General features: G+C 37.5%; 1 pseudogene; it reads right to left on the bottom strand.

Moving 5' to 3' along the window:
* Positions 1 to 966: 966 nt before the first annotated feature.
* LOC105805635 lies at positions 967 to 17,387 on the bottom strand (annotated as a pseudogene).
* Between the last annotated feature and the right edge of the window lie 1,056 nt (positions 17,388 to 18,443).

The raw sequence follows: 18,443 nt of genomic DNA, 5'->3' as shown, positions 1-18,443 counted from the left end.
GAACTGACCTAAGGTTCTGGTTGTTAAGCAATGGTAGCCACCAAAGAAGCTTAAGGTGGTCTAGAGATAGGTTTAATAAAAGCAAGTTTTAGGCCAACATCTGCCACAGGTACAGACATTTATGAAACCATCTAACCATCACATTGCACCGAATGTTCATTCCTGGCAGATGCAACAACATTCCAGAGGCAGGATACTGTTACCCTTAGAGTTAGTATTAGTCAAAAGGAAATCAATCTAAACCAATGGTTTAGACACATGCTCATTTAAAAATAAAGATTAGGGTACCCTCCATAAAAATATAGGCTAAAGACCTTGCTGGATTCTTCAGATCTGGACTCAGCAGAGTCTGGCTTTGGCAGAGATGAGGCAGACAGAGGCTCATGTAGGCGCCTCCTTTGGCCAGTGACTCTCTTTCACACTCATCTTGGTTGACCACCCTTGAAGGAGACTTCTTGGGAAAACTGACAGCCCACAGAGTGAAACCTTAAACCAATTCACTCATATATAGCTTCCTACATTAAAATATCTAAAGCCTAACCAAATACAATCTTAACACGCCGAATGCAGCGAATTAAAGCACATACTTCAGGCTTGGAGAAAGAAATTAATCAACAATTGACAGATTCATTGTAACTTCACTGCAAATAAAACAGCCCAAATGAACAAAAGTGCTTTTCTGGATACCACAGAATAATGCCTTTCAAAAAACTACAACTTGCCTGAAAATCCAAAGCTAAATTCACTTTTAAGGAAACCGCTGTTACATAATGTTGCTGAAGAAGACAAAGTGGAGACTATCAAGGTAACGAATGAAAGGAATGGAGAGACTTCCTTGAAATTCTGTTTTGCAGTATCTGCCTACACTTTTCTCTGAATTCATGGGTGGCTCTTAAAAGAGCCTTTGGTTTCATTTTCCTTTTTCCACTGAAAAGCAGGCCATCTGTTGAGCTTATCTAGGGGCAATCACTTGCCTTTGGCCTTTTGATGACTTTTGGTCTTCTTGGGCAGCAGCACTGCCTCATGTTGGGCAGGACGCTGCCCTGCGTGATGGTGATTTTGCCCTACAGCTTATTGATCACGTTGCTGTTGCGGATGGCCAGCTGCAGGTGGCGCGGGATGCTGTCTTCTTGTCGCCGGCGGCGTTGCCCGCCAGCTCCAGGATCCCAGGAGTCCGGTACTCCAGCACCGCCGCCAGGTACAGCGGCGCCCCTGCCCTGACCCGCTCCGCGTAGTTGCCCTTGCAGAGAAGGCGGTGCCCACGGCCCACGGGGAACTGGATTCGACCGGGGAAGAACAAGTTTTGCCTTTAGCGCGAGCCTTGCCTCTCTGATGGCCACGACCAAGGCATCTTCTGCGACTAGCGCCCTCTAATGCAAGAGAGAAAACGAAAATCAGAGGTGAATAAGGGATATATCCCTTAAACACACACACACACACACACACACACACACACACACACACACACACACACACACACACACACTAGCTGAAGCCTGCAGTTAGCATTCTTATTGGCTGGCTTCTTGAAGATGCCTCATCCAAGCACAGTAGAACTGGCAGACACTTTTATATGCTTTTTCCATTATGTTTAATTCAATCAGAAGTTAGTGTTATTAAGCCTTCATTTGAATAGAAGTATCTTCAGGACTCCCCTTGTCACTTGTAGACACACTCCTTCTCTTTTCAAGGAAGCCAGAAAGGAGTTTTGATATGCCTGGGGTTTTGAAGTGTTCTACAATCTCTAGAAAGAGCTCCAAGAAAGCCATGTGTAATTTGTATTTTTTTTTATAAGTTGAGAATATTCATTTCCTCTATAGAGGACAAGAAAATGAATGGGATGTAGATGTATAAAAGTCATAAGATATGTTTATGTATTGATGGTAGTTAATAAGTAGGTCATATGTAGGTTAAGAAATGGAAGGACCAAAAGATACCTAACATTCATGAGGCCTGAAATAAACATGAGGCACCTGGGCACAAAATACTTATACTATTCTAAATATACAACAAACACTAAATATCCAGGGTACACTTAAGATATATGAGCACCCAGTATTTGTAAGGCCTTGATTCAGCCACCTACTAAGGACACCCTTTCTATCACCATATGTTCTCTGTTCAAGAAACACAATACTATTCAGCCTTAAAAAAGAAGGAAATCCTGTCATTTGTGAAAACATGGGTACGCCTGGGGAACATTATGCTAAGTGAGAAAAGCCAGGCACAGAAAGACAAATACTACATAATCTCTCTTGTATGTGAAATCTAAAAAAGTCAAACTAATAGAATCAGAGAAAACAGTGGTTAGCAGAGGCTGGGGGCTTGGAGGAGATTGGAAAAATGTTGGTCAAAACACACAAAATTTTAGCTGGAAGAATAAGTTCAGTTCAGGAGCTCTATTGCACAACATGGTGACTACAATTAACAACGATGTACTATATACTTGGAAATTGCTAAGAGGATAGATTTTAAATGTTCTCACCACCAAAAAAAGATATATATGTGGTAATGGATATGTTAATTATCTTGATTTAGCAATTCCACCATGTATACATACATCAAAATCGTGTTGTACACCATAAATATATACAATATTTGTCAATTTTTATAAAAGAAACAAATAAAATCCATAGCTGTTTAGCATGTATTTCCCATAAAGCAAGTGTGTGTCATTATCTCTTCCTATGTCACCTTTTGTCTGTGGGCTCCCTTGTTGGAATCTCAATGCCAGTCCTTGTAACCACACCATCAGCAGGGAAAGTTAATGCGGCAGAGAGGGAGACAGGATGTTTGATCATTACAGACTCCCAGATTCAATCCTATAGTCCCTCTATCCTGCTTGCTTTCTATTCTAACTTTGTAAAATTACCCTCTATTTTCCCCCTTGCTTCTGGCAGTAGATTTTAAATTTATTTAACCAATTGTTCATATCTATCATCTTAATTTGGTCTATAAGCTTTTCTGTTCCATGGATCGCCTGCCTCTACATAGCAAACTTGGAAGCTCCATTGCATCAGGATAATTTCCAACGAGCCACCATCATTAAGATCAAGAAGGATGGGAGAAACAGAAGTTCAGCTGCAGGAGAATCTAAGTGAATAACTAGTAATGTTTAGGATGTTGAAACAGATACACTGGCATCAGATCCAAGGTCACGTGCATCATAAATTCCTTTCGTTATGGATGAGACCTCCCTCCTGGCCCATTACAACAAATGATCGACCATAATCTCCAGGTGGTTCAAAAGCTGAATGCTTCCTACTGCCTGGGGAGGTGGCCAACAATGCCATGTGCTATTACCAACTACACTAGCTGCCCCAGTGAATTTCTTTTATCAAAACTTGAACATCAATATACCAAAGACATTTTTAGAGCCATCTAAGTTTTTAAAATTAGAGTTCTAGGTAATGTATTTTTTTGCTAATTTATTGGTTGTGCTAATAATTCTTTGACTATGAATCACCCAATCAACTAGAGAAAGTTAATACAGCTGGGGGCAGGGTAGGGCGGGAGGAGAAATTTTAAATTTTCTCCCAGCTTTAACACTTTTCCTTATGAATAAATAGGCATTTTGTGTTTTTTTGTTTTCAAGATTGTATTGCTATACTGTGTGCATGTGTTCTAATGTATCACTTATAAAGCAATAGCCTTTACTCCCTTACTTTTATTAGAGGCTTTAAATGTCATTTCCTGCTATGTTTGAAGCTTTCTTCAGGGTTTAAATACCGTCTTCATAATGTTCTCTATCTCTTATGGTGTCTTGGTTTAATGTTTCCTAGTTTGCTGGTCCAACTCCTTCTCTTTTTCTTTTTTTTTTTTTTAAGTTTTTTCTAGTTTACTGAGGTTTTCAGTCAGTCCTGGAGACATTGGTGCCTCAATCCAAGTGCCATTTTTTCTAGTATCACTTTTCTTTCCCAGGTCAGATAATTCCTGCTCAAGCCAGGATTGTCTCAACAAGGTGGTCTCCAACAACAGTTGATTGTGGGTGGGTGGATATATGACCCAAACTGGACCAGCATCATTTCTCATGGACTTAGGTTAAGATCAGTTTCTCTCAAGTAGTTGAAACTGAAACCTATAAAATTTAGGTGCTGTGGGAAGAATCTTTTCAAAGTACTCTTGGTATAGGCCACACTCAGGCATTAGACTGTCTGGTTGCCTTTTGCTTTCTGAGGGGTTCATAGCAAGTATGAACGCCGTCCAATCAGAGTTGACTTTGTGATCAAAGTCATTTACATTCTTTCATTACTTTTCATCCAATCAAAGATTAGGTTGTCCTTGTTCCTGTTTCGTTTCTGGTTTTCCTAATGAGGGATAGTATATGCTTGTATGTTTGTGCTTTAAAACCCTACTATATGGGCAAAAGTGGGTTCAGTTCACATAATTTAGTGAAGGTCTCATTGATGTTAGTGTGAACAGCCTGAATTAATTTCTTTAATTATTGAGGTTAGAAACATGTTGTATAATTGTTGGATTTTATATTTTTTCTGGATTCAACTGCCATGGTCTTATATCTTAGTTTTAACATATTTTTGGCTACAGTAGGGCAATTTCCCTTTGAAAGTTCTGGAATCATCTTTGCTTCCAGTTGAATTATACAAACATTTTGTCTTTCAAGTTCTACAGAAAGTTTTATCTGAATTGCAATGGATTTATCGATTAATATAGATAGTAATAGACATTTTTATAGACTTTTGTGATTTGCCATTTAAGAAGCTAGGTGCTTTGAGGTATTTAAACTTTTTATGTACTTCTGTAAAGCTTTATGGTTTTCTTCATGGAGCTGTATACATTTTTTCATGGAGTTTATCTTAAGGTATTTTTTGTTTATTAACTTATCTGGGTGTAGATATAATAAGAGGTTTTTACATTATATGTTCTAACTGCTTTTCTATGGATGAATGCTATCAATATTTGTGTTATAATATTGTATCTGGTTGCTTTGCTGAATTCTATCATTCCAGTTTTACAGGTTTTCCTGTAGGATTTTCCAGGCAGACAGAAGCTTTCAAGCATGTAAGTAGTCTCTAAGCAGCAGCACAGTGGCAGCTGCAAAACTAGCTTGCCACATTTTCATATATTTAGCTAGGAAGGAGCGAGTCCAAATGTTAGACCATGTGTCTTAGTTTGGATGGCCATAAAAAATTACCGTAGGCTTAAACAGTAGAAATTTATTTCTCACAGTTCTGGAGGCTGAGAAATCCAAGACCAAGGTGCCAAGAAATCTAGGGTCTGGTAAAGGCCCACTTCCCTATTAGCAGATGGCCACCTTCTCCTGTATCCTCACATGGCAGAGAGCAGAGAGGGAAAGCAAGCTCTCTCTTGCCTTTTTATAAGGACACTAATCTCATTCACGAGGTCTCTATTCTCATGGCCTAATTGCCTTCCAAAGATCCCTCCTTCTAATTGCATCACAATTGGGATGGGGATTTCAACATATGAATTTGGGGGAGACACAAACATTCAGTCCATAGCATAGTTTATTATTTATACAGATAATGAAAGCAAAACCAACATAGTATCCCATACCTGTTTCCCTAGTTCCGTAGGAAGTCATGGAACTGGAAGGGCCAGATGACAAACGACACAAGAGGTGGGCTGTTCTGTCGTTGAGGAGCCAACTCTAAATTACAGGCATGCAATTTTATAGCTTGCATCTGTACCCACAGGGCAGATGTAGAAAGTCCTATGCTTTGCTGAAACTAGAGAGGAGGTGGTTGAGAAATTACCTTGCAGCAGCTTCCTGACAGTATAGGTAACTTCTATCTAGATGTGGAGGCTGATGATAAATGAATGGCCTTGTGATGATTCCTCACAAAACTACCTCTTCCCAGGTCTCTGGGAAGATCACAGGGCACTGTGCCACGATAGATAGGAGTGCAGTTGAGCCTGTGTGGCCTATGTGCAGATCTGCAAAGTTGCCAAAGTGCCATGGAAGAGCCACTCTTCTACACAAACCATTTGATTATTTTGCTGTATTACTTTCAGTAGTTAAATCTCTTCTCTAAAAGCATTGTCTAATAGTCTGAGGCAATGATAAAAGAAATAGTGATACTAGTGAGCTTGAATTTCTGAAATATAATACGTAGCTTTATTTTACATATATTACTCTCATGTTACTAACAGGCTTTAATTAAAAATAAATTTAAAATATCAGCATTTATCTATTTGGTGACTACAAAGATGCATATGGTTCTTCTCTCCTTTAACTAGTATCATGAATTACAGTTATAATTTTTAACATTAACAACAATAGAAACTATAAAAATAGAATAATATCCTGAAAGTGCTGAGGCAAAACACTTTTCAATCTAGAATTCTATGTATAACTAAACTATAATTTAAGGGTGAGAGTGAAATAAAGACATGTTTAGACAAAGTGAAAAATTTTACAACTCACAGAAAGATGTTTAACTTAATGTATATTAAAATGGCAAGATCATTTTCACATTTGGATTTCAGAAATCTGAAAGTTTTTTTACTTTTTGAGGCAGAGTCTCACTTTGCAGCCTTGGGTAGAGTGCAGTAGGGTCATCATAGCTCACTGCAACCTAAAACTCCTGGGCTCAAGTGATCATCCTGCCTCAGCCCCCCAGTAGCTGGGACTACAGGCATGCACCACCATGTCCAGGTAATTTTTTTTTTTCTATTTTTGGTAAAGATGGAGTCTTGCTCTTACTCAGCCTGATCTTGAACTCCTGACCTCAATTGATCCTCCTGCCTTGGCCTCCCAGAATGCTAGGACTACAGGCATGAGCTGCCATGCCTGGCCAATCCCCAGATTTTTAAAACACACTGTTGGTAAGAATGTAAAGAAATAAGCAGTGAAATAAATTATTGATAGATGTGTAAATTGTTAAAATCTTCTGTAGCGAGCAATTTGGAAGTGTCTATTAACATTTAAAATATGAATACTTTTGATTTAGAAATTAAGAGATTTTTATCTGCAGTTACACTTGCACAGTTGTGTGCTAAAGTATATGCAAAGATATTTATTGCTACATTGTTAATAGCAAATTAAACATATAGCATTTAATATGGTGAAGACTCTGTTCAAAGTGCTTTACATATGTTAACTCATTCATTAACTCTCCCAACAATCCTCTGAGGCCAGAGCCATTATTATCCCACATGACAGACGAAGAAACTGAGGAGCACAGTTGCTAGATAACTTGCTGGGAACTGTTCTGAGTATTTGATCTATTGTGGAAAAGGCAGTCTTATATGTTGACTAACCCATTTTTCTCTTCCTGGGATACTGGACTGTTTGTTTCTCATCATCCCTTGAAGTGACTGTGTGTGCCTCCACTGAACAACCTGAACTGAATGGTGATGTCAGTAAGAAATAAATCTTTGCTTTCTTAAACCTCTGAGATTTTGTAGTGTATTTGTTAGCTCTGTATAGTCTAGCTTACTCTGCCTAGTTCAGAAATTGGTACCAGAAGTTGGGTACTACCATAACAAAAAAACTAAAATAACTTTGTCCTCATTTCTCCATGGAAAAATAATAGAGGCAATGAGATAATGCAATATGAACTGTATTTCATTGTTTTGCCTATTTCATTTATCTCTAGTGTTAGAGAAATGAACTGTATTTCAATGAGGTTAGTGTACAAACTGTACAAAGACAAGTAACAGCAGATTAGTTTGCAAGGATAATGTGGTATGTTTCACATTATTTTTCGGCTGAGCCAGACTCCATTTTAAGATCCCCACTCCTTTACTCATCTATATTTACTTAAAAAAAGGCTCTAAAAGCTAAAAATTCAGTTTTCAAGATTCTCTTGTAACTAAATGGGGTCTTGATACACATTTCTGGCCAAGGACACATAAACATTTTTCTGCTTTGAGAGAGTGGATGTGAGCTCTGGATATGCATCCAAAGACTATGAGACAAAAGAATGAGGAGGAAAGCCAAAAGGCTGGGAATAGGTATATCAGCCTGGAGGTGACAGATAAACTGAAAATCTCAATAGCTTACAAAAATAAAAGTCTGTATCTTGTTCGCAGTACTTGCTCATTGAGATTGGCTGTAGCCCTATTCCACGTTTTCTTCCCTTCAGGACCTAGGTTGATGAGGTAGACTCTATGTGGAGGACGGGGGTTGCCTTAAGAGGAGAAAATGAAGAATTTGCTGAGCTTGTTGATTTAGGTGAAGTGGTTGAGATATTGAATGTTAGTATTGTGTCTTTGTTACTATTGGTTGCATTTGACTATGTTCTTTTAAAAATACAAGACCAGAAAATAATTGACCAGTTTCAGAATAACTAGACTTGTATGTTTGGAAGAAGAAACTTCCTCTCAATTGAGAAATGATTTAAGAAACTGTGACTATTCAGGACTCAAAATGTTGCCTTGGAACACCAATATTTTTTTTTTTTTTGGCAGAAGATGGACTGTGGAAATTGCTCAATTCCTAGGAAGGGGCATATGCTCCAATGTCCTTTTCAAATGTGGCCAAGAAGAATAATGGAAAGGAAAGATTTCCCAGAAGGTGGAGCTAAGAGGCATGGAAAACGAGCTGTGGAGCTATTCTGAGTCCATTTCATGCTGCTATAACAAAATACCACAGACTGGGTAATTTATAAATAATAGAAATTTATTTCCCTCAGTTCTAGAACCTGGGAAGTCCAAGATCAAGGTGCTAACAGGTTTGGTGTCTGGTGAGGTCCAGGTATCTGCTTCCAAGATGGGCCTTGTTGCTGCATCCTCCAAAGGGGAAGAACACTGCATCCCCATGTGGCTGAAGAGATGGAAGGACAAGCAGGCCAAACTCACTACCCCAAGCCCTTTTATAAGCCTGTCACAGGAAAGTAATTCCCAATGCTGGGAATCACTTGACATCCAAGTGGTATCATTTCAAAAATCTACAACTCCAGTCTAATCATGAGAAAAACAAACAAATAATTTTCAGGACTGTTAAGTTCATAAAAAGCAAGAAAAGACTGAGACACTGTCATAAACCAGAAGAGACTGGGGAAATTTAACAACTAAATACAATGTAGTACCCTAGATTGGATTCTGGGACAGAAAGAAAACATTAATAAAAAAACTAGTAAAACCCAAATAAATTATAGAGTTTAGTTAATAGTAACGTATCAGTGTCAGTTTCTTACTTTTGACAAAATTACCATAATAATGTAAAATGCAACAATGAAGGAAACTAGGTGAAAGATATGCAGGAACTCTCTTGTACTGTCTTTGTACTATTTTTGAAACTTTCTGGGAATAAAAATTATCCTAAAACAAAAAAAGTTAATGCTATTAGAAATCAGCATAGAGGCTACCTGGCAGGGGCTGAGGAACTAGAAGAGACTGTGAAGGGTCTTATTGGCTGATACAGGTTGAGTGTCTTATCCAAACTTCCTGGGATCAAAAGTGTTCCAGATTTTGAATTTTTTTCAGATTTTGGAATATTTGCATTATACTGATCTTGTCAAGTCTGAAAATCTAAAATCCAGAATATTCTAATGAGCATTTCCTTTGAGTGTCATGTCAGTGTTCAGAAAGTTTCAGATTTTGCAGTATTTTGAATTTCAGATTTTTAGATTGGGGTATTCAACCTGTTATAGTGACTACTTGCTTGATCTGGGAGCTAATTATATGGGTGTATCAATTTGAGAAAATGTAGTTGCTCATATGTGTAATTTTCTAGATATAAATTATTCTTTGATAAATATTAATTTAAATGAGATAATCTTCTAAGTACTCTTTGGCTCTACAATTCAGAATTCTTTAGTACTGAATATTACATATGTTAAAACAAAAGCTTTATTTAAGCATACTTATTATTTTGAACATGTAACACATTCATGTCATTTAAAATTCAAACCTACAAAAAAAAATCATAAAAAGCAAGCAGACAGACAAACAAAAACAAAAACAAAACACTACTTAGCCATCTTCTCCAGTCCTTCATTTCTCCCTTGGAAGAAACCAGAGTAATGTTTTCTATGCATCTTTCCAGAGACAATTTAAAAAACAAAACAAAACATTCTTTTTCTTTTTAAAAGAAAAAGGATAGTGTACTAAAATAAATTAATATACATATATGTTTTTCTTTTTCTTGCTATTTAAGATAAATTTTGGGAAACAGGAAAAATTGTCCAATATTCATCATCCTGACACACCAAAAATTTTCAATTATGTGTATTTCCCAGGTCAGTTTTTACCTCATTTATTTTTTATTTGGTTTGATATCATATAAAATTTGAGGTAAGTATTTTAGATGTTTTATTTCCTTTAGTCTCATGAAACTTTAAGAGCACCAGGGAATATTGAAATATTCAGTTATTCACCAAAATATTGTTATAACACATCCATTTTGTGTCAGGCTATTTGTTAAGAACTAAACTAAAAGAAAAAGATGGTTACCATCCTCTAGGAGGTTATATTTATGTAGAAGAAATAAAAGTACAGAATTTTAACTAAAATAAGATGTGAAAATGACTCTTAGATGACTGATTCTGCCTAGGAACATTTTAAAAGGCTCCCTAGGAAAGGAGGTCTTTGCATGCGTTTTCCAGGTGGGAAAGTGTCTTAGTCCATTTGTGTATGTAAAGGTATATCTGAGACTGGGCAATTCATGCAGAGAAGAGGTTCTCAGGTTGTACAAAAAGCATGGCACCAGCATCTGCTTCTGGTGGGGGCCTCTGCCTGCTTCCGCTCATGGTGGAAGGCCAAAGGGAGCTGACATGTGCAGAGATCACATGGCAAGAGAGAGAAGGGGAAGGTTTCAGGTTCTTTTTAACAACCAGCTCTCACAGGAACTAACAGAATGAGAACTCACTCATCTTCCTTCAGGGAGGGCATTAATCTATTAAATAGGAATCTGCCCCCATGTCTCAAACACCTCCCATTAGGTCCCACCTCTAACACTGGGGATCAAATTTCCACATGAGATTTGGGGGGAACAAACCACCCATATCCAAACTATAGCAGAAAGCATGCACAATAGAAAATATACATGAAGGCTGTGTAGACTTGGGAATCAGGGATTATATATTGTGACTAGAGAAAAGGTTTGATGCCTAGAAAGAATTAAGGTTGCAGGTATTTCTGGACACGTGGAATGATGACAGCAGGGAAGAAACAAGTCTAAGAAAAGGAGGAGTTAGTGGGAAGCTAACAAGACACAGGGAGAAGAGAGAGAGCTGCAATGACTGCGAAGAAAAACGGCAATGGTAACATCAAAATATAAAGAAGGAGGGAGGATGGCACAAGGTATGAAATCCTTTCCATGAGGCAATGGGACAATGACCTTGGAATTGCTGAGTTAGCAGCAGTGACAGATTCAGTGCCAAATCATGTAACAGAAAACAAATGAAATAGAGATAGAGAAAAGCCCAGATCCAATGAAGGTTTTCAGCAGTAAAGCAGATAGTAAAACCCACCCAGATTTGTAGCGTATGGGGCACTCTTTTCAGGATCACTGGGGGAGCAGGAGAACTAGGCATGATGGATCCAGGTACAGAGCCTGTTCACCTCACAGTGTAGTCAGGCCATGCCAACTGAGAGCAACCTCTTCCAAATGCTGCTGCTGTGTTTAACTAGGACTCTTGAAAAGCTGATCAGCTGGTGTCTTATTGATTTTAGGAGAGAAATGGGGCAACCTGCAAGGTAAGTGGGAGTTAATTTCATGTTGTCTCCTATGCACACCACTCATGCATACTTGGAGAGCATGGCAGCTCTGTTCATTCTGTGCGCAGTTGTGTTTTTGGAAGCTTTTAATTAATTAGTCTTATTAGCCTTCATTTGGATTCAAATGCCAAGTAATAATCTCCTAACTTGTAAGTGGAGCCCTTTTAACTAAAGCAAGGCTTAAGTTTGGATAAATTCTCTCCTAGCTGTTTGCTATTCCTCCACAAGCTCTCTTAAAACGCTAGATGCACTGGGAGGCCGAGGCGGGCGGATTGTTTGAGTTCAGGAGTTCGAAACCAGCCTGAGCAAGAGCGAGACCCCGACTCTACTAAAAATAGAAAGAAATTAATCGTACAACTAAACACACATAGAAAAAATTAGCCGGGCATGGTGGCGCATGCCTGTAGTCCCAGCTACTCGGGAGGCTGAGGCAGGAGGATTGCTTGAGCCCAGGAGTTTGAGGTTGCTGTGAGCTAGGATGACGCCACGGCACTCTAGCCTGGGCAACACAGTGAGACTCTGTCTCAAAAAAAAAACAAAAAACAAAAAACAAAAAAACTAGATGCATACTAAGAAGGCTCTCAGCACGTTGAATAGTATGACAAATAAAAAACTAATAACTTTCGTAAACATGTCAATTGATGTCTTTCTCAAAATCATTGTGTGTTAGTCAGTGTTCTCCAGAGAAAAAGAACCAAAAGGACATACATACATAGGACTTTACCCAAATGTCACCTTTTCAATGAGTCCCCCTTCCATGCTTAATTTTTCTTCTTAGCATTTATCTCTTCTGCACAATATTCACTTTACTTATTTATTGTCTTACTCCCTTTCACATGGGCAAGAATGGCATATGTTTGTTCACTACTGTATCCCTGGCACTGGGCTGGTGCCTGGCATATGGCAGGTGTATGATATATATATTTGGAGTGGGAGTATAAGTCCCTATTTAGGGTGTTCACTTCTGTGAAAAGAACAACACAGGCATCACTTGTCATTGTGCTTATAGCACCTCACCAAGAGCCACACAGAACTGCCTCAAAGCATGGATAAATGAAGCGCAAAACAGAATAATCCCATCCGAAGGTCAGGTTATAACAAAAGCAACATACTTGTTTCTGGAGAGCATTAATCTTAAAACTAAAGACTAAACTTGAGAAGTAACTATTGAATAACTGTTGAAAAGAACTCAATACGAAAAGTAATAAAAATGAACTTCGAAGACATACGTGAATAATGATACCTGCATAAGAGGAGAGAGTTCCTCAATTTCACTGTAGCTTAGTTGTAAATAATATTGTAGGCCACCATTCCAAAACTATGTGACACATTTTAGTTCCTCTGTATGTCCATGTGTGAGTCCAAAGACCCATTTACACTTAACCTCTATGTGCCAGCGGCCATGTGTACCAGACTCTAAAATGGCTAAACAATTATTCCTCAGGATTGGTTCCAAGAACACCAACAAAAATTAGAGCTCTCGGTGCCAGATTGGCCTGGATTTTCAAGCTCCTGGGTGATCACAGAGTTGTTAGAAAGGTGGCTGTCTACTGATCTTCGTGATGCCAGGCTTTCTGCTTCATTGCACCTTCCCCTTGTGTCTGTGGCACTAATTTCTCTGATAGTCCTCCCAGGGGATGGGGTTAGATGTGGGTCCATAGTGATGGACCACCAGGGATAATTCACTTTTAATACTAGGGAGCACTTTCTGTAATGGAAGAGTCACATATTGAAAGGGGCAAGACCCTGGAAGTGGTTTCAACGCAGTTGAAAGCTGTTGAAGTTGATGAAAGCCATTGCATTCATCCTTCTGGGAATGCCTATGGACTCTGCTCCCTCTGCACACTAGAGTCATTTAAATGAACTAATTGATCATATAAACTGACATCACCTGGGGTATAGCTGAGGTTCTAAGAATTATAGTGGCACTTGGAACAAGGAGGAGTCCCAAAAAGAAGCCATCCTCACTTTACTTTGGCAAACATCTGGCTTAGGTAGAACTGGTCTTATTCCACAATAAGTAAAAAAGAAAAAATAAATTTTATATAAACTGATTTCCAAGAGTTCTTTCCCCTTCTTACCAGCATTACAACTTTATTTTGGGGAACTATCTCTTGACCATTTCATGTGACATATTGTGATAGTGAATCATGGTGTCCTGACGTTGCCTTTGGAAGCTGAAAAGTTCTGGCAAGGCTCTGCCAAGCAGCTCTCCCTTTAGGCTATGCTAAAGCCAAGGAATGAGCATTTTACTTAAATTTAACCAATTACCTTCTCTCCTGAGGCCTTAAAAATTGAGTAGAAGGAAAGGAGAATGGAGAATACAGGTTCAAACTCATTGATTTCAGAAATGAAGCAAGCTTCTGCATCTAAGACCTTTTGAGGCTGCCTGTTTCTTAAGGTTTTGGTCCTTGGAGTAATCCTCACCTCAATTTCTTTGAATAAGTCTACTTATGGCTTAACCAACCCAGTTTCTGTAACTACAGTGCAAAAATCCTCACGGATACAAACTTTAAAAAAAAATTTCGATATAAAAAAGGGAAATCAATATCATGGGCTATAAATGATTGCCATACTTTTAAAGAAATTTTCTCAAGAAAGCAAATTCCTAAAATTCCCAAAACTTTGTTAAAAGACTCAAAACAAACATATATTCTACACTGTAAATTATAAAAATCAAAATATGACAATGGGCTAAGAGGAAAGGGGAACTGGTAATATTAAAGAAAGTTTTTAATTAACAAATAATGCTATGGCAAAATTTTAAAGACCAGAAATAATAAATGTCAGAATGGATACTGCTTAAAAACAAACAACTTGTATAGATAAGTGGTCTTCAAAGTCTTTTGATTGTGTACAAAGTAAAAGAATTTTGAAAACTTTAGGGACATCTTGAACATTTTTAACTTGACATCCAAAACTTCACCAAAAATATAAATTTTTTTATAAAAAAAAGAAAACACTAAACATGTTAAAGATGAAATAAGATGAGAAACGACTATAATAGAATAAATATTTCATAGCATGATTTAATTTTAATATAAGTTTTAACAAACATTGTATAATTCATGCCAAATTTATTGAGGGTAACTTGAAACTTGGTACTCTGGGAAAATATTCCAGCCTCATTTGAAAGAACTAATTTCCTATCCTGTCCTGCTTCAGTTGTTCTAAATTTAGAACATTTGCACTCTGGCCAATATTCTCCTATAATAAAAAGAAACACACACCGAAGCAAGGAAAGGCAGGTAAACCAAGAGCCAAGGTGAATGTGTTAATTATTAACAGGTTCTCCCAAACAAATATTTGGAATTATCCTTTTGTTGACAACCAGGAAGTGCTGACACTTCAGGCATTTCACCAAAATAAGGTATGGCTGCTTTTCCTTTTTTAAAGTTGGGGAGAGATATTGTGGACACAAGTACATTCTTGTGCAATTTTAGGAAATAAGCTGAATCTGATTGAAGTTGGGAAAGACCTGGGAAACTAGTTGTCTGCCTCCACCACTGAGAAGTCCGTGGAGAAAGTAAAACGAAAGGTCCAAGGATGGAAGTGAGAAGAAACCAGAAGATGGACAATAAGGTTCTACAATATAGATAAATAGATGAGGAGTGCTTAGTAAAGAAAACACAACAAATTGAGGAGAATCACTAAATGAAACAAAATTGAAGAAAACTCTAGCTGAAAAGCAAGTTACTCACAATATTTGAGGCAACATCAAGTGAAAGTGATTAATACCTTGGGATATCTTGGTAAAAGTATGGAAATTCAGGGTAAATAAAATATTATAGCACCCAGCCTAAACCTACCTCTCCTGCAAAAATTAGCTGGCTGACTAGACTTCCTTATATTATATTATATACCAGAAGAGACTAACAGGAAGCCAATATTGTCTTGAAGAAAAAAATCATAAAACAAAAATTCTGTTCCCAGCTAAGGTAGTATTTTAATGTATTAAGGCTCCATGATGATAATATAGAGTTCTAAGAAAAGAATTCTCAGTTATTCTGGAACTCAGAGAATTATCCAAGTACTGTTCCCAAAAAAATCCCCATTAAAATGTTTTGAGAAGAAGGGTCAGGGGTGGTCATTAAAAAAAATAAAATCGCTGGCTAGGGTTAGGCTAAGGTGCACAAGAGGTGTCCAGAGCACAAAATTAAGGAGACACTCACTCTCATGTGCCATTTCTGTACTAGCACAAGGCTGAGAAACAGTGCCTCCTTAAATATTTCTCTCTGGGCACCTCAGTTGCCTCACCCGAGTTCCAGCCCTGAAATTATATCCAAATAACTGTGACAATATGGTACTGGATAGAATGAATACAAATGCTATAATTCTTCAATGGAAATTACTCAAATGCAAAACTAAATACATTGACTGCAAAAACAGATAGAATAAAATTTTTAGAAAGCAGAAATAAAAGCAAGGGGGTTGTACTGGGGTGAGGTGTTAGGATGTCTCAGTGTGCCAGTTTCCCTGTTGTACATAAGGAGGGAATCAACGTTTGCTTTTTACTACTTAAGTTATTAACTCAAGAAATAAAGCATTATGCAAACAATGAATTTGGAGGCACAACACAACAAAGCATAATCTGTCCACAAAAATGGACTTAGAGGAGAAATCCTCCTCTAAGCCTTAACCTCTTTCCTAATTAAATAAACATGAATGAAAATGAATGAACTAAGTATTTGAAACAAAATTTATAAGAAGTAAGACAAAGAGATATAGGAGGTAAGACTGACAAAAGATGAAGGTAATATATTATAAAATAAAAAAAGACAAGCTACTTTTAAATAAATTATTAAGTGGTCTCATGAAGCAGAAAGCATATATGCATCATGTCAGAAGTACAAAAAAGCTAAAACTTCACATATAGATACAATGAATTTATTACAAAAAGATAATTTGGTAAAATATTTGAATATTTTGCAAATACATTTCAAATTGTATATAAAATGAATGATCATCCAAGATAACATAAATTGTCAAAATGGATTGAAGAAAATATAGAACCTCTTAGACCAATAACTGAAGGAAACTGAGAAAGTTATCAAAAAACTCTCCTCAGAACAGATTTAAGCCTACATAGCTTTACAAATCAATGCTTTCAAGGCTTTGAATAAAAATAGCAATTATAAAAATTCCATTCTTGTTCATCTTTTTCAGAGTATTGAAGAATAAGGAAAGTTCCCTTTTCTTTTTTTTTGAAATTGGCCTAAGCCTCATATCCAGACACAATAAAGGCACAAAAAACCCATATACACATACAGAGCCAATCTCATGTATCAACACAACAGCTAAAGTCCTAAATAAAATATTAGTGAATCAAATCCTGTTGTGTATCAAAAGAATTCTCAAGGAAAATACAGCTCAACATTAAGAAATATGTTAATATAATTCATAATATTTTAATAGTCAAAGAGAAAAAGCAGATCATCTTATCATTAGATAGATGACAATAAGCTATTTGAGAAAAGGAATTAATTTCATGACCATTAATGTTATTATATAAATGATTCTTTAGGGAAGAGGGGATTGGTTAGAGAGAGTTCATAATTGCATCTATTCTGAACCCATTAGGAAATGTGAATGGTAACTCTTTCTCAAACCATTACATAGGAAAAGATACCCTAAAAATCTCTGACACATAGATGAATTCAGTCAGAGCAGCAGCTCTGAAAACCTAGACATGCTGGGCCATTGTTGTTCTTACCTCCCATGGCAACTGATGCTTCCAGGATCATGTTTCTTGGAAGCCTGAACTCACTCATTTTGCTGTTTGGGAACTTAGACTTTGATCCCAAAGCTAACAAGATAGATTGTTCCACTGCCGTCCCTCCTACCCTGATGCTGGAGGACCCAACAAAGGAAGAGTGGGGAGAGGACCAAGAAGAAAAGCAGAGGACCAAGATCCCTTCTCAACTGCTCCAGTGTTTAGACCTAAGTCAAAGAGAGAAGAGAAGCTTTGAAAGGGATGAAATTTTAGATGTTTCAAGTAAATGTTTTAGGATTTACATACATAAAAGTCTACGATCATAAATGTACAGTTTTCACAAAGCAAACATGCCCATGTGACTAGCACCCAAGTCAAGAAACAAAATATTACCAGCACCCCAAGAGCCCTTCTTAAGTGCCCCCATCTAGTCATGACTCCCATCTCCACCCAAGGGAAATAGCTAACTTGATTTTTAACAGGATAGTTTTATCTGCTTTTAAAAACTCTGTATAAATAAATGGGACCTGATCAAATTAAAATGCTTCTGCATAGCCAAAGAAACTGTCACAAGAGCAAACAGGCAACCCACAGAATGGGAGAAAATTTTCACGTGCTACAGATCCGACAGAGGGCTGATAACCAGAATCTATTTAGAACTCAGAAAAATCAGCAAGAAAAAATCAAACAACCCTATCAAAAAGTGGGCAAAGGACATGAACAGAAACTTTTCAAAAGAAGACAGAATAATGGCCAAAAATCATATGAAAAAATGCTCAACATCTCTAATCATCAGGGAAATGTGAATGAAAACCACAGTGAGATATCACCTATCTCCAGTGAGACTGGCCTTTATCAAAAAGTCCCAAAACAGTAAATGTTGACGTGGATGCGGAGAGATAGGAACACTCATACACTGCTGGTGGGACTGCAAATTAGTGCAACCTCTGTGGAAAGCAATATGAAAATACCTTAAAGAGATACAAGTAGAACTACCATTTGATCCAGCAATCCCATTGCTGGGCATCTACCCAAAAGAACAAAAGTCACTCTATGAAAAAGACACCTGCACTCGAATGTTTATAGC

This window comes from Propithecus coquereli, unplaced genomic scaffold (genome assembly GCF_000956105.1).
Source record: "Propithecus coquereli isolate 6110/MARCELLA unplaced genomic scaffold, Pcoq_1.0 Scaffold131, whole genome shotgun sequence".
NCBI classification, from domain to species: Eukaryota; Metazoa; Chordata; class Mammalia; order Primates; family Indriidae; genus Propithecus; species Propithecus coquereli.
This window is presented reverse-complemented; position numbering and strand designations above follow the sequence as displayed.